The sequence below is a fragment of the Martes martes genome (assembly GCF_963455335.1).
Source record: "Martes martes genome assembly, chromosome: 10".
Lineage (NCBI taxonomy): Eukaryota > Metazoa > Chordata > Mammalia > Carnivora > Mustelidae > Martes > Martes martes.
Genome location: NC_137898.1, coordinates 44,763,226 through 44,779,911, shown reverse-complemented (window position 1 = coordinate 44,779,911; position 16,686 = coordinate 44,763,226). Strand labels below are relative to the sequence as shown.

At 33.8% G+C, this 16,686-nt stretch overlaps 1 protein-coding gene across 1 annotated transcript in view; it reads right to left on the bottom strand.

Moving 5' to 3' along the window:
- Window positions 1–16,686, bottom strand: part of SOX6 (SRY-box transcription factor 6) — a 596,389-nt gene that overhangs the window by 541,652 nt on the left and 38,051 nt on the right. The gene's annotated exons all lie outside the window — the stretch shown is intronic.

The window sequence follows — 16,686 nt, the reverse complement described above, 5'->3', positions numbered from 1 at the left end:
TATTTAGATGAAAAATAGCACCAAATTTACTAAATTCATCCAGGTACTAAACAAGACTGAAAATGTCCTCCTCTTTATTTCACATCAGTGAAAGTTCAGTTTGATTTTTCTTAGATAAGGTGATTCACAACTTCTACTCCTGACAATGATGAAGTAACAACTGGATTTACCTTAAACAACTGGAAAGCAAAATGCATTAAACTATGATTTTCAGAAACTGAACAATGGGCAGTGCAGGACTATGATTCCTTTGAAAAGGGAAATAAATGAGTGAGCCTACAATTGCTCCTGGAGTCTTCAGGTCACAGAAGAGAAAGGGAGATCCCCAAAGAGATTAAAGATCAGAGAGACTGAGAAGGCTAGAATTAACAGGGAAGAATACCACAAAAGAAGAATGCTGCATAAAGAGATTCAGAGATGTACACAGGGGTCCCATTCAGTCTTTGACTGAATAGAGATCTGCACATAGGTTAGAGAAAATTACACTACTCTGGAAAAGTACCACTGGAAAACAATAGGTTGAAAAACGTAGGAAGCCCACACAGGGTGAAGAATAGTTCTTATTCCCACCAGCCACATAGAAAAGACATCATACCACATGGACATGAGGAAGAATCATCAAAAATGTCTCATCAAGTATTGGTTCTAAAACTATTCCTAGTACATACTGCCTCACTAAAAAAAGCTTAAAAGCCAGCCTCTCTTAAGTGATTCCGAGTAACTTCATATACCAGACATATAACAATATTATCTAAAGGAACAAAATAAAATCTAGCCTTCAGTATCATAAAATTCACAATGTTCATCATTCAATCAAAAATGACAGGCCTTACAAAATATTACTGAAAGAGATTAAAGAAGACCTAAATAAATAGAAAGACATCCCATGTTCATAGATTGTAAGACTTAATATTGTTAAGACAGAAGTATTCCTCAAATAGACCTATCAATTCAATAAAATCCCTACCAAAACCAATGGTCTTTTTTGTAGAAATGGAAAAGCTGATCCTAAAATTTATATGAAAGTGCCTGGAACCCTGAATATCCAAAACAATCTTGAAAAAGAATTAAGTTGGAGGACTCACTCTTTCAAATTTCAAAATTTACTACAAAGTTACAGAAATCAAAATAGTGTGATACTGGCATAAGGAGATAATATAAATAATATAGATAAATGGAACAGACAAGGAGAGCCTAGAAATAAACTGTGCATCTATGATTGATTGATTTTCAACAAGGGTACCAAGACCACTCAATGAAGAAAGAATATTTTAACAAATGATGCTAGGAAAACTGGATATTCACATGCAAAATGCACTTGCCTCACATCATATACAAAAAAAAAAAAAATTAAAATAGACCAAAGAACTTTATGTGAGAACTAAAACTATAAAACTCTTAGAAGAAAACATAGGAGTAGATCTTCATAGCTTTGAATTTGGCAGGTTTTGTTTTGTTTTTGTTTTTGTTTTTAGATATGAACCAAAATACAAGTAACAGAAGAAAAACTACTTTGGACTTCATCAAAATTAAAATTTTTGCACATCAAAGGACACTATCAAAAAAGTAAAAGCCCACAGAATGGAGAAAATATTTGCAAGTCATATATGTGATACGGGCCTAGTACCCACAATATATAAAGAACTTTCACAAGTCAACAATGAAAAGACAAACTAATTTTTTTTTTAAGAGAGAAAAAGAGAAAGAGAGAGAGAATGAGCACAGGAGAGGGGCAGATGGAGAGGGAGAAGCAGGCTCCCTGGGAGCCAGCCATGGGGCTAGATTCCAGGACCCCGGGATCATGACCCGGGCCAAAGACAGACATTTAAACAACTGAGCCACCCAGTCTCCCCAAGACAAGCCAATTTTAAAAGGAGCAAAGGCTTGAAAACATAAAATCCAAAGAAAACATACAAATGACCAGTAAGTACACAAAAATACATTCAACATCATTGTTCACTAGAAAAATGCAAATCAAATCACAATGAAATTCACAAATCATTTAACACACACCAGGATTATTTATAATTAAAAACAACAACAACAACAGAAAATAACAAACACTGATGAAGATGCAGAGAAAGTGGAACTCTCATATATTGTTGGTAGGAATATAAAATGTTGCAGCCACTGTGGAAAACAGTTTGACAGTTCCAAGCTACCATATGACCCAACAATTCCACTCCTAGGTACATTCCAAAAAATAAATCAAAACAGATGTTCAAATAAAAATTTAAGCAAGAATGTTCACAGGAGCACTAGTGATAATAGTCAAAAGGCAGCAACAACCCAAATGTCAATCAACTGAAAAACAGACAGAAAAATTAAGGTATAGCCATATAATGGAATATTATTCAAACATAAAAATGGGTGAGTATTGATACACGCTAGATATATGCTATTACATAGATGAATCTGGAAAATAGGCTGAGTGAAAGAAGCTAGATACAAAGATCACATTGTATGGTGCCATTTATCTGAAATATTTAGAATAGGCAAATCCAAGGAGACAGGAAGATTAGTGGTTGCCAGGGTCTGAGGGTAGTGGTGAGAAATGAAGAATGACTGCCTAAAAGGTATAGTTTAACTTCTGGCAAAATGTTCTGACAATTTGTCAAAATGTTACAAAAATGTTCTGGAACTAGATAGTAGTGATGGTTGTTCAAAATAATGAGTATTAAATGTATGAAATTATTAATTTATGTTATATGAATATTACACAATATTACACAATAATTTTTTTAAGGTTTAAAAAAATTCCAGGCTGGCAAAGAAACAGGAAAATATGACTCATGATCAGGAGAAAAATAATCAATAGAAAGAAACCCACTAATGACAGAGAGAATAAAACTAGCAGGTAAGGATATTAAAACAGCTATTAAAAATGTGCTCTACATGTTCAAAAATATACAGAAAAACATGAACATGTTAAAGAGAAATAGAATATGTGAAAAAGGCACATAACTTCTAAGGAAGGAAAATATAATTTCTGAAATGGAAAAGACACTGGACTGGATTAACAGTTAGACTTGAAGACAGAGCAATAGAAGCAACTGATTCAAACAGAAGTGCTCAGGAAAAGAAAAATTTAACAAATGAATAGAGCATCAAGTAGTCTACTATACACATAAGTGGAATCTCAAAAGAAAGGAATATAGCCCAAGCTTTCCAATTTTGAAGAAAACTATAAACCCATAGATCTAATGAGTTCAATAAAGCCCACACAGAAGAAACATAAAGAAACCACATAAAGATACAAAATACATCATAATCAAATTAGTGCAGAGTGATAAAAAAAAAAATCTTAAAAACAGCTGGGTGGGGGAATGACAATACATATAAAGAAAAAAGTAAGAATGAAAAATAATTTTTTTAGAAAGTAAGAATGATAGCAAACTCTTCATTCAAAGCTATACAAGCTCAAAGATGATAAAGCAGCACCTTTAATATTCTGGGGGGCAAAAATAACCACCAACATAGAAACCTAAGAAAAATAACTTCCTAACATGAAGTAAAATACTTTTCCAGACAAACAAAAGTTGGGAGAGAATACACCAGTAGCAGATCTATACTACAATCAATGTTAAAGAAAGCTCTTCATATAGAAGTAAAATAATACTAGACGGAAATCTAGATTTACCAAAGGAATGAATAAAGCTTAAATAGGCCTAATATGAGCTTAATATAGAATTCAAAAATTGTAAAATTTCTAGAAGAAAATCTGGCCTTGGATTCAGTAGAGGTCATTTAAAAACATATACTATACAAGAAAAAACCTGCCATATTGGATTTCATCAAAATTTAAAACTTCTGCTTTTTGAAAGACACTATTAGGAAAATAAAAGATAAGCCCAGTCTGGGAGCAATATCTGTACAACACACATCAGACATATAAAATGTATCAAGAATACATAAAGAACTCTTTCAATTTAATTACAAAAAAATAGGCAACTATTTTAAAAGATATTGCTCCAAAGATATATGGACAAGTAAGCACATAAAAAATTCTCAAAAACATCAATCATTAGGGAAATGCAAAATTAAATTTTAGTGAAATAGCATTACAAGTCTACTGGAATCAATAAAACCTTTTTTTAAAACAGAATACCAAGTGCTGGTGAGGTTATGGAGCAATGGAGCCCATAAATTGCTTATAGGAATACAAAATTGGTGCAGCCATTTGGAAAACTCTGATAGTTTCTTATAAAGTTAAAAATTCATTCATCACCCAACATAGTAATCCCATTCCTAGGTATTTACCCAAAAAAAATGAAAACGTATGTCAACACAAAGACTTGCGTGCAAATATTTAAAGCAGCTTTACTCATAATCACCAAAAGACCATCAACCAGTGATGGGAAAACAAACTGTGGCATATCCATACAACCGTCTATTACTCAGCAAAAGAAAAGCACAAATTACTGTTACCTACAGCCACATGGAGGAATCTCAAAAGCACTGTGCTAAATGAAAGAAGCCAGACACAAATCGTTATGTATTGTGTGACTCCACTCATATGAAATAGTGGAAAAGGAAAGCTTATAGAGACAGAAATCTGATCTGTGGTTGTTAGAGGTGGAGGGGGAATGAGGGATTGACTAAAAAGGGACATAGAAGAACTTCGGGGATGATGAATATATCTTCAGTGTTATGCTAGTTACATGATGCATATTTATAAAAATGTATAGAAATGTATGCCTTAAAAGGCTGAATTTTATTGTAAGTAAATTAAATCTCAATCAACCTGACTTTCTAAAAAATTGATTGGTTAAAGCGAAAACAAGAACAGCATATTGGGGGGTTTTGACATATATAAAAGTAAAATGTATGTCAACAATAACACAAAGGACAGGAGGGAAGAAATGGAAATATACTGCTGTCAAATATGGTTCTTACTCTATCCATGACATACAATAATATTATTTAAAGGCAGATCATGATAAATAAAAATATATATTAGAAACCTTAGAGCAACCAGTAACAGGAAAAAAAAAAAGCACAGCTAATTAGACAACAGTGGAGATAAAATGGAATCACTTTTTTAAATACTTCATAGATGGAACAAATAGGGAAAAATAACAAAATGGTAAACCAAAACCATGTGGATAATTACATTAAATATAAATGATGTAACCAAGACCCAACTATGTGCCATCTACAAGTAACCCACTTTAAAATAGATTCAGACCATGTGACACTCTTCTATTTGGCATATATGCAATAAAATTTATAAATACAGAGTTAAACTTAAAGGAGTAGCACAAAAATAATTTTAACATGAGAAATTCATCCAAAAACAAAGCTTATCAAATAGAATATGTTTTATGTATTTCTTAATTAACATTTCAAGGGATTCTCTATAAATATTCTAGACCATTTTAAATAAATCTATAGTGTACATTTTTCTTATACTCTTAAGGCTATACCTTCTACTTTCCCAATTTTGCATATTTCATTTATATTTGAATACCATATACAGAGAAAAATCACCTGAAATTTTCTCCAATACCTTAAGCTTTAATATATATGACCCCAAAAATAAATTAGTACTTTTAACAAATTATAAACCAAAACAGAGGTTATGTGCTACATTTTAAAATCTGTTAATCACAAAAATCCTTTGAGTTAAAATAAAAGCAAGAAAATACATGTTCTAAAGCTGACATTTTACAAATAAAGTACACTACAAAAATTTAAATGTACCACGATCATTTCAATAGATGCAGAAGAAGCATTTGACAAAGTACAATATGCATTCGTGATAAAAACTCTCAACAAAACAAAGTAGTTTTAGAGGGAACATATCTCAACATAGTAAAGGCCTTATATGAAAAATCCACAGCTAACAACAGACTCAATGTGTTGTTAGAAACAAGGAACAGGATGTCCACTCTCACCACTCTTATTCAACATAATACTAGAAGTCCTAGCCACAGCAATCAAACAATAAAAAGAAATAAAAGACATCAAAATTGGTAAGGAAGAAGTAAACCTATTTGAAGATGACATGATACTACATATAGAAAACCCTTAAAACTCCACCAAAAGCTATTAGAACTGATAAATGAATTCAGTAGTCACAGGATGCAAAATCAATGTATAGAACTCTGTTGCATTTCTATACACTAATAAGGAAGTAACAGAAAGAGAAATTTAAAGAACAAGCCCATTTACAACTACACCAAAAACAATAAAATACCTAGGAATAAACTTAACCTAGAGATGAAAGACCTGTACTCTAAAAACTATAATATACTGATGAAAGAAATTGAAGACAATACAAAGAAATGGAAAAACATTTCATCCTCATGGATTGGAAGAACAAATATTGTTAAAATGTCTATACTACCCAAAGTAACCTACAGACTTAATGCAAATTTTTTCTAAACAATTACTAACAAAATGTTACTATCAATGACACTTCATAAAGAAGTATGTACTTTATATTGCCCAATCCTGGAAGTTACTGAAGAGTGAGGTTCAGGTGTCTCAGTATACCAGAAGATTTAAATTTAAAAAAAGTATTATATAAAATTCACAAAAGTTATAAGTTATGATCTGCAAGGTTAGAATGAGGTTCTCTGGGCCATAAAAAAATTACAGACTGCTCTGGGCTGACACTCATAAGTTAAGTTGATTTGTTAAATATCACAGAACTGTGATACAATTGGAGAACCAGGAAAATTAATATGGCAATCTGTAATACCTATCTAGAAGGGAATAAAAAAATTTCTGATATAAAATTATTCAAAAAGTGTCACTATATATATGGGGTTTTTTATGATCATTTTATTATATTTCATAATAAAAATAACAATTACTAAATAGTGTCAACAAAAGAGATTGAAAATCTGGGCTTTAAACCTAGGAATTTATCATCTTCAAAAATATTTTCTTTCTCCAGCTAGTAACTTTCCTTTTAGTAACTAAACTATCTGTAAAAGGAAGACACTTTAAAACAGAAGTGTGTGAATGACAACAATCAAGCAGCCACACCTTGTGGTAAAAAGCAGCCACATCTCCAAATAAAGACCATATCTTTTAAAAGGTGTTCATCCTAGGACCATCTAATGTAAACTGGTGCCCTAACTCCAAGCTGAGCCAGGATAAAATTAACAGTAAGTAAAATGACAACAAATTCACAAAGACAGGATAGATTAGTTTCATTGCTGACCTAACAACAAAATGATGAACTCTATTGTTCAGGTCCTTAACTAGTTGTAACTTCTAACCCCATTTCATCAATGACCTTCTCTAACAGATGAATAATAACACTTTCTGTCAATGAATTAACTAGTGGGCATCTTTGACTCTTTTCTTAAAAAAGATTTCATTTATTTATTTGACACAGAGAGAGAGAGAGCGCACAAGCAGGGGGAGTAGCAGAGGAAGAGGGAGAAGCAGACTCCCCGAGGAGCAGGGAGCCTGACCCTGGCTCAATCCCAGGACCCTGGGATCAGGGCAGACGCTTAGCCAACTGAGCCACCCAGACATCCACCTTTGACTTTTAAATATCACATAGAAGTTACAGAGTATTTTGAAGTTACAGAGTATTTGAAGTATTTAGTAGAGTCAACAAGACTGAATGGAAGTGGTAGCCCCAACTGGGAGATAGTACTCAGCCCATTTGAAAGGAGAACTGGTGATCGGGATCTACAGTTTTAAGAGAAAAGACAATAAATACATTGATAATCATCATCAAAGTGTGCCTTGAAATGTTATAAGTAATCTTAGTCTCATTACTTCTCAATATTACCCAACAAAAATGAATAGTAGGGAAAAGAATTGAATCATTGTGAATTAACAGCAAGTAGAAGTGCTAAAACCCTTCCGAAGACAGGTTTCCTAAAGTTACACGATGTTCATGCTCTGTGTAAAGATCATACCCCTGTTAGTCACTGATCTGGGAGAGCAATGTATCAGCCAAATAAATTACAACAGGTAACATGGAACTTACCACTTCATCCAAATGACTTAGGCTTTTTTCTCCTTCCTCCTTCGCTCCCATCTTATCTTCCTTTGCTCTTTCAAACAACTATTAAATATCTATTATGTGCCAGGCACAGTACTCTGTAGAGGTCAGAATAGTTTAAAAGATATAGTCTCCCAACAACTGAACTGTACCATAAATGTTAGGGATTTTGAAAATATGGAGCAATCATAAACATATTAACTTTTCTTTACACTCCTGCTATTTCCTGTAAACCATTAAAATTCAGGGTAAATCAAGAAAGAGGTCAGTCTGAACTGTTCCAACAAATCCTATATGTGATGAAAGCAGGAAGGAAGAGGGAGGGAGAAGAAATTTAAAAAAAAAAAAAAAACCCCTTTGTACCTGCCAAAATTCAGCAGTTATGCGATCTCTTAAAATACAGTTGTTCTGCATGTAGTGATATAATGATGGGGGGGAAGTAATTATAATTAGGTGTCTTTTTATTCCTCTCTCCATAGTATCAGTAGTGAATGTCATTTGATTTTGGCAAAAGAGAAGGTCACTGACTCTTAAAAGATGTTCAAGATTACTTCTTTGAATGTTTTACATGGAAATATCTAAAAATGGAACACATCTCAATCTCAATCACACACTGGCCAGTAAGACAATTTGCAAAATTCACAACCAAAAATAAATACATAAACAAACTAACAAATGGAATCTGTGGTATCAATAACATTTTAAAAATTCAACAATCTGAAAAGGAAAAGAATTTTTTTAATTTATACATTAAAAAGTTGACAATGCCAAGAAAACTCATTAAATCTTTCAGTGTGTGCGTTTATTGAGTCTAAATTACCACTAATTAGCTGATCATCTACCAAGATAACTATAATTATTTCTTTTTTTTAGATTATTTTTACTCAGGTATGATGGGTAATTTAAACATTTAGATGTTTTTCCTAAATAAAATATATTATCATTATTAGTACATATAAAGGCTTAAACATATAAAAAATTCTACCAGAAGAATTTCATCCACTAGGAAGTTAAATCACTTTAACACGTGGAAATATGATGAACATATTGATAAGCTGAAGTGCTTCTCCCATGTATCTTGCTAGTTAAGTAATATTATGAACAAATTCATATTTACCAATAATTCAATAATGTGTTTTGGTAATTCTACATCCAGATGGTCTTTTTAATATACATGTTTCCTTCCCAAGACCCTGATCTTGATATCTTCATTGGAAAAACTGACATACTACTTCTAGGTTTTTGCTATATATACCTTTTATGTAAAAGAAAAAAGAATTGAAACTTTATTACATTTGATTCAAAATGAGGACTTACTCAAAAGAATGCCATAGCTCTTAATTATATTCTATAGTATTTTCTAAATCAAGCATCTAACAAAAGGTCCTTAAATGAATATGTAATCATCACTGGAAACAGATAATTTAGTAATAGGTTCAAATAGCCAGAATGGCTGAGGATATTACAGTCATAATTATCAGAGATTCATTATAGTCATAGTCTAAAAATGAAGGAAAAGTCAAAAGCACTGAAATTACATGTCCCCAGATCAACAACACTCTCCAGCCATCAGTTAAATCAAAATAAATAGAACCATGGCAGAAAATATACCAAATAGTTAGATGTTCTAAAAACTACCTGCAATACTGACCTAATTCCTTTTTTTCTCAGAGAACACTACATTTTTCATACTTCCTCCTATTAAAATAAAAGTACTCCAACTAAATCTTTTGACCCAAATATTCAAATATAACTAAAATGTAACTGTGGTATCCTCTTTAAAGGTATAGTTCAAATACAACTATAGAATTACATACAAAAGTAACCATAAAAGCATTAGTTATCAATCTAGGATAAGCATCTCTAACATTTTCTATGTTGATTAAAATGTTTTAATATTTCAGGTTGAAGTAGCTGGTATCAAGCCATGTAATATGGCTTTGTTTTCAGCAATAATAATTTATCCTGATCATAAATTTACTTTTATTCAAGTTGCTGCTAATATTTAAGCAGCATTGTTCTTGCACTTTGCTTTATTGCCTTAGCATATAATAAAAAGCATGAGAAATTAATTCATAAAATATAGAATGCTTAAAACTTTTATTCTGTAGACAAACAATACAACACAATTCATAAGGCTCACCTGTGAGTGCTTCTGGGATCAAGTTAAGTAACTTCATTCCAGGAATTTCTGACTTTATTCTCTACCTTTTCATTATTCTCTATGCCATAACAAGATTGTCACACATAATTTCCCCTTTTCAATGTCAGTTAAATATCCTCCAAGCTTAAGAATCCCAGAACTTCTGATGATATTCTCAAAATACACTGTTTCTAGTTAGTCATACTAAATACACTTATCATAAGCAGTAAATATAACTATGGTTTTTCACAAAATTTTATCTCTATCCTAGCTTCCCTTGAATACTAAAAAATGTTATCAAAGGTATCAAAAGTCTCATGAGCATAATTAAAGTGTGTGTGTGTGTGTGTGTGTGTGTGTGTGTGTGTGTCTACGTGAAGTGTTAAGATGGGCAAAGTAAGGTTAAGAAATTTTCCATATGGCATCTGCAATTCATTTGTCAAATTTCTTAAGCCTTCACTCTTCTCAAATTTGTCCCTCAGCACCTCTTTCTTCTATCTACCTTCTACCCTAAACTCCCCTCTGGAAAATTTACTCTACACTAAATACCTCCAGTTAATCCATTCCCTCACCCAAATTTTTTTTTTTTTTTGACTATACACTACCCCTGAAATGTCCTCCCTAGCTAGTTCCAGCTTACCAACTTTCCTTTTTTCTTGAAGCTTCTTCTGATTTAACTAACATAAAGCTGGCAATCTCTGTAAGAGAGCTAATCTAAACATAAAATTCCATGATTCTCATTCACTATTTCACAATTACCCTTTGCTCATATATGTCTCTTATGTATTTATTTCAAATATTCTTATTTCTCACCTGATAATATTACCTTTATAATTATAAATTATAATATTGATTATCTTATTGAATTATTATTATAAATAAAATATCAGTAATGTTATTATCATCATTATTAGCTCCTACAAAGCTACAGAAGTATTTCATGACTTATATAGCACAAGAATCATGACTTTTTCACATGATAGTGACATCTTACATTTTGGGTGATAAATAAACCTGATTAAGCCCTTTTGCTATGTAACTAACTCATAATGACTTATAAAGGCCCACATCTACTAAAGACCCTGGTTAACTTTCAGATGTTGGCTCTGTCTCTGTCTTTAAGAAGTCAAAACACAATTTCAAAAATTAGCCAAACACCTAAAATATTTTTTCTAAATAATGCCAACTACCGAGAATCTGAGAAATACAATCAAAACCACAATGAAATACCACCTCACACCAGTAACAATGGCTAAAATTAACAAGTCAGGAAACGACAGATGCTGGTGAGGATGTGGAGAAAGGGGAACCCTCCTACACTGTTGGTGGGAATGCAAACTGGTGCAGCCACTCTGGAAAACAGCATGGAGGTTCCTCAAAAAGTTGAAAATAGAACTACCCTATGACCCAGCAATCGCACTACTGGGTATTTACCCTAAAGACACAAATGTAGTGATCCAAAGGGGCACGTGCTCCCGAATGTTTATAGCGGCAATGTCCACAATAGCCAAACTATGGAAAGAACCTAGATGTCCATCAAAAGATGAGTGGATAAAGAAGATGTGGTGTGTATATATATACAATGGAATACTATGCAGCCATCAAAAGAAATGAAATCTTGCCATTTGCGACGACATGGATAGAACTAGAGGGTATTATGCTGAGCAAAATAAGTCAGTCAGAGAAAGACAATCATCATATGATCTCCCTGATATGAGGAAGTTGAGAGGCAAAGTGGGGGGTTGGGGGGTAGGGAAGGAAAAAATGAATCAAGATGGGTTTGGGAGGGAGACAAACCATAAGAGACTCTTAATCTCACAAAACGAACTGAGGGTTTCTGGGGGAGTGGGGGTATGGAGATGGTGGTTGGGTTATGGACATTGGGGAGGGTATGTGATATGGTGAGTGCTATAAAGTATGTAAACCTGGTGATTCACAGACCTATACCCCTGGGGCTAATAATACATTATATGTTAATAAAAAATTAAAAATTAAAAAAAAAAGAATCTGAGTGTATCCCTAACTTGACTAGATGTTTTAGCATTATGTAAATGGCCTCTAAAACTAAAGCAAGAAGGAGCCTACTGGAAGAATATTTTCTTGAGCATTGGTCCTAGTAGACTCATATAACCCTAAAAATTCTGCTGGTTGGCCAAAACTTTAAGATACCAAATAATTTATTCACAACTTTCCAACCTCCTGCCTTCACAAGCCAGACTTCCTGGGGTTCACCTAGAAAACTTCCTTGCTACCACCTGGGAATTTTTAAATCTTCCACCTACTAAATACTCTCCAAAAGACACTGTACCTCTTTCTGTACCCAGGCTTCAAGAAATACCATGGATTGCTCCCATACCATTCAAGTCCTACAGACTAGGGGGAAATTATGCTTGCCTAAATGGAAAGGATAATTTACAAAGAACGAAACTATTCACTATGAACTACAATTGCTGCTCTGCAACTGAGAATTTAGTCAGGTTTTTTATACACCACTTCGAAAACTTTTGCCCAAAGCAGAAACTTAATGTCATGATATCTGTTCTTTCTGAAGACTTCTAGCATTCTAAAGATGAAGGGGTTGCACTCTAGTAAACTGAGAAGGCAAGGTTAAGGCCCTTGTTTTTCAACTATGATTAGACCAATGCTTTAGTTCAGAGATTGAATGAACTAGTTGTGAAACCCAACCCTCTGAGCAAACTAGACTATTTAGCAATACAGTAAGTGTACCCTTTTCTGATTTTCCATATGGAGCACCAATTTAAAGAAATGAGAATTCTCAGCTAAATAGCAGCTTTTCTTTCAAAGTAAAAAACAAAGGCCTTCTCACAGTGCTTACATTTGTGATACATCTGTAAAAAGTGATTTTTTAGCATCAGAAAGCATTTTAATTGTAGTAAACTGAACAATGCTGAAATTGTTTGAAGAGGAGATTAAATTTAATGAAATTCACAAACAACCCCTTTTAGAAAGTAACAACAATTTTTTGAACATTAAAGAGGAGCTCATTATATCAAGACAACTCCACTGTAAAAAGCAGTCTGACTTCAATCACTGCATATCTACATGTTAATGAACTTGCTGTATAAAGCAGAGACTGAGCAGAAAAAGTAATAAGAAGACTGTCTTAATGCATATTTGCTGGAAAAAAAATCTTCTTTAATCAATGAAACACCTTTTCACTAGTACCTTAATAGTATCTGAAATTCTTTCCAACAACACAAAAAGAAGATGATACTTAAAAGTTTCTTTAAGACGTTACACAGCTTGCACATTCCTTCAGTGTTCACATGCTGTCAACATCACGGTTCCAAGTTTCTTTCAAGTTTCAACAGACAGATATAGCCTAGTACAAAGCCTTTGTTATAATAATTTCATTGCTGTCCCCTGATCAAACATAGACAAATCTGAAACTGAAAAGTGAGAGCCAACCAGTGACCTTTGATTAGAACCACAAGCCTCAGTTTTAATAAAATGCCTCATTCATTGTTGTTTGGTGTCAACAAGGAAGGTGTGTTATAGACTGAAAAGAGCAGTCAATACATCATTTATACTTATTCAGTGATTTCCATTATTCACAGTTGGTATTTGTGATTGTAACAAGTGGGGCACAGGTGTCTTAAAAGCGAAATCAAAACATAAAAATGTAGCTTTCTACCTTTAAAGTAAATAAAATCACTTTACCCCTGCCTCTCAATTACCTGCTACTGCCTTTTGTGCCTTACTAATTGTATCATACTAATCTTCTTTCCTAAACTGTAATTTTCACAATATTTGTTGCTATTACTTAGAGTCTAAGGAGTGCTGGCAATATTTACTTTTGAAACCCTAATTTTCCTAGGCTACCGGAGCACCATTAAAATACATTTCCAAAAATTAAATAAATAAAAATAAATACATTTTCAATAAGCTTATTTTAATTGAAGTAAAAAGTTGGAATTTGGGCTTATTTTATTTTGCCTTTTCTTCCCAAGGGAAAAAAAGAGATCCAGACTACAGCCATACTTAGCATATTTTGATGCCTAATATCTGACTGTTCTTAAAAGCAATGTCCCTCCCCCAAAAAGCAATGGCCCAAGAAAATGCAAATCAAGCCTAGTTTTTACAACTTAAATGCTAAGAGTGGGAGACAGGATAGGGAAGTTTTCAAAGCCAATCCATTCATAAATGTTGTGATGATTCACCCAAAGAAACTGTTAAATCCAGTTAAAATTGGACATTAGAATGGTTAGGGACATGCAAGCTCTACAGTACATGCCTTAGGGGGATCTCCTCAAGCCATTATGCTAAAATATTCCAACTCTTGCTCTAAGACCAGAGGGCTTCAGATGTAATTGCCAGTGTTATTGCTAGTACCCAGCAATGTGTCTGAAACACAGCAGATGCTTATTTTATATATATAAATATAAAATACAAAGTGTGCGTGTATATATGCATATTATATATACATTATTATATATATTTTAAGTATTTACATATACACTTATATATTATAATGTAAATGTCTAATTTAATATATATTTAATATATAAACTAAATATATTTTTAATAAATACACACACACACACACACAACAAAGAAGCATGAGGCTATAACTTGATCAGGCTGACAGAGTGATAAGATTACAGAGGTGATGTGAAGAAATAGTCTATGTACAAATCAAAGTGGAAGAAAGGAATAAGGGGTATGAATAAGGGAAAGAGGGAAGAAGAGAGGGAAACAGGGAGGGAGAAAGGAAGGAAAGGAAAAGAAGAGATACAGGATCTTAAAAATAGCAAATTCAAAAATCCCGTTTGGGCCGTAACTAAGTATTGCTAACCACTCTCTTTGGGCACCACAGTCTGCCCAGCAGTCTGAACTTCTGTCAACAACTGCAGCTCTACTGCCTCACCTGTTGTAAACAAACAGCCCCACACACGCCCTGACAGATCCTGAGAAATGAACATAAGGACTTAGCTTAGACAAATAGAAAATTCATGACATCATTCAGTTGCCAGATCAACTGACTAGAACTCAAAGCTCATGAGGGCAGGGACTTTGTCTATCTCCTGCACTGCTATATCCCCAGCACTTACATCAGGGCCTGATTAGAACAAAAGGTATTTAATACCAATTGCTTTAAGATTTATATCATCAACATTAATATTTCTAGGTCCTTGAATAGACTACAGTTTAGGGCAGCAGATCTCTCATGAGATCCCTGAGGGTCCCCAAGATACTTCCAGAGATCTGCAAGTTCAAAAATATTTTCATGACAAGGACAATAATATGTTATTTGCCCTTCTCACATTATCTTGTAAGTATACAGTAGAGTTTTCCAAAGACTGTATAATGTTCTCATTCTTCCAAAAGCTAATGGAATATGTCCTTCTGTATTGCTGTGTTTTAAAATTTCTTATATGAAGACTTCCATTTCTGGGAATATGGAGTAAAAATATTTTTCTCTATTCCTCCCTCTGAGTACAACTAAAAACTCTGGACATTGTATATAAAACAAACATTAGAAGACTTTAAAGGTGAAAAGAAGAAGGCAAACTTGCTAGATCCCCATGACCTGAGAAATGATACTGTGGTGAATTTTCTGCATTTTCTTTTGCCTCATATTCCCAGACTCAAAGCTAAAGGAGCCAGAAACCTAGAAACACCACCAAAGACCAAAATCATCATCATCATCATCATCATCACCACCACCCACCAAGAACAGCCTGCTCACTCTAGCCAAAGAACTAGGAAAAGGGTAGCTTTCAGCAGAACAGAAAGCTTTTAGATAATAACTGCTCTAACTTCAGAAAAATACCACAGAAAAAAACTGGTTCCATCCTGACCTATTCAAAGTAAGGCCAAGTGGGAGCCTAGAAATCCACTCTAATGGCTATAATGAGGCACCCAAAACTCAACCCTGAGGAGGTTGAAGAAGGCCAGGTAAGGATCTGAGACTTTTACTGCCACCAGCCAGTCAATAAGCCCCTGTCTGCTCTCTCTCCTCTTGTGCAGTGTCAGTGAAAACAGGTAAGGAGTTTGGACTTCCACTTTCACCAGGCAGGAAGAGGTGTTCTTCCCCTTCCTTCTGAGATCATACCAGAAGAAGTCTAGTAAAGAATCAAAATTTGACAATTGCCCAGCAATAACAAGGCCATTGGCACTGTAATGTCAATGAAGACCACATGGAGAGCTGGAACTCCTCATCCAGCAGTAGCAAGGAGCCCCCAAAACAGGTGGGGAACCTAGACTACTATATCCACTCAGAAGTAACAAAGCAGCAGCCACCTTTCCCATACTGGAACAGTGTCAAGGAAAATCAGCTAAAACAGAAGGTTTACATAAGAAACTGAGTATCATGAGGCACCTGGGTAGTTCAGTTGGTTAAGCATATGACTCTTGACTGCAGCTCAGCTCATGATCTCAGGTTTGTGGGACTGAGCCCTACATCTGGCTTGCACTCAGCACAGAGTCTTCTTGAGATTCTCTCTCTCCCTTTTCCTCCACCCCTCCCCCTACTCCCACTTTCTATAAATACATACATATATAAAATCTTTTCAAAAAAAAAAAAAGATAGAGTGTCAAAATGCAATAC